This window comes from Nicotiana attenuata, unplaced genomic scaffold (genome assembly GCF_001879085.1).
Source record: "Nicotiana attenuata strain UT unplaced genomic scaffold, NIATTr2, whole genome shotgun sequence".
Taxonomy (NCBI): domain Eukaryota; kingdom Viridiplantae; phylum Streptophyta; class Magnoliopsida; order Solanales; family Solanaceae; genus Nicotiana; species Nicotiana attenuata.
Genome location: NW_017670917.1, coordinates 98,069 through 99,467, shown reverse-complemented (window position 1 = coordinate 99,467; position 1,399 = coordinate 98,069).

Here is a 1,399-nt window from a genome sequence, read left to right as displayed (position 1 = left end):
CTACAAACATTCTCAGAAACATCAGGTTTGAGTACTAATGCAGGGAAATTGAATGTATATAGTGCAAATATGGATAAACAATGCTTAGATGGGATATGTGAAATAACTGGCTATACACAAGGGAAGCTGCCATTTAAATACCTGGGGGTACCAATAGCTGCAAGGAAACTGAATGCAGGTGATTGTGAAATGCTAGTCAACAAACTTAGTGCAAGAATACACTCATGGGGGTCAAGGAACCTATCATATGCAGGTAGAGTCCAGTTGATCAACTCAGTGCTAATAAACATCCACTCATACCGGGCAGCAATCTTCATCCTACCAAAGAAGGTGCTTAAGGACATCACAGCAATATGCAGGAACTACCTATGGGCAGGAAAGGGTATATCAAATAAGGTGCCCTTGGTTTCCTGGGACCTGGTATGTAGACCTAAAAGAGAAGGAGGATTAGGAATAAGGGACTGAATCATATTGAATGAAGCTGCTATAGCTAAATATGTATGGCATATAGCAAACAAAGAAGATACACTGTGGGTCAAATGGATCAACCATATATACCTGAAGGGAGAGGACTGGTGGCAACATAATCCTTCTCAAGACAGCAGCTGGTATTGGAGGAAAATATGCTCAATAAGGAATATATATGCTGCAGGGTATACAGGAAATGGATGGCAAACAAATACAGGAAAATACACAGTCAAGAGTAGTTACCACTGGAGAAGAGGGGAACTGGAACAATGGGCATGGAGTAGAGAGGTGTGGAATAAAATGAATATCCCTAAACACAGTTTCATTTGCTGGCTAGTAATGCAAAGGAAACTGCTCACAAAAGACAGAACAATGAGAATGAAAATAACAGAAGATAGTGACTGTATGCTGTGTGGAAGGAATATAGAAACAATAGATCACCTATACTTTGAATGCACATTCTCTAAGATGTGCTTAAAGGAAGTCTGCAAATGGCTAGGCATGAATATAAAGAACACTAAGGTGAATGGGATATGGAAAAGGATGGCAAGAAAAGCTAATGGAAGAATAGGGAGAGCATTCACAAGATCAGTTCTGGCAGCAGTAATCTACCAAATATGGAGAGCAAGAAATGAAGCAGTATGGAAAGGAAAAGTGCCAAGACCACAAGTAATGCTGAAGCAGGTTCAACATACATGCAAATATAGGAGTATGGAAGCGTACAGAAGAAGAAGAAGAATATGAAAGGAACAAGATGGATAGAGTCACTCTATAGCTAGAAAGGAAAGAAATGTATAGAAACAGTACATGAAAATGAACGTACAGATGAGATAGAGAAAGCTAGAAAGATAGAATAGAAGCAGGAAAATGATAAAATATGTATGTTTGGTTTTGGTTGATGAATAAAGATTTATTTTCCACCAAAAAAAAA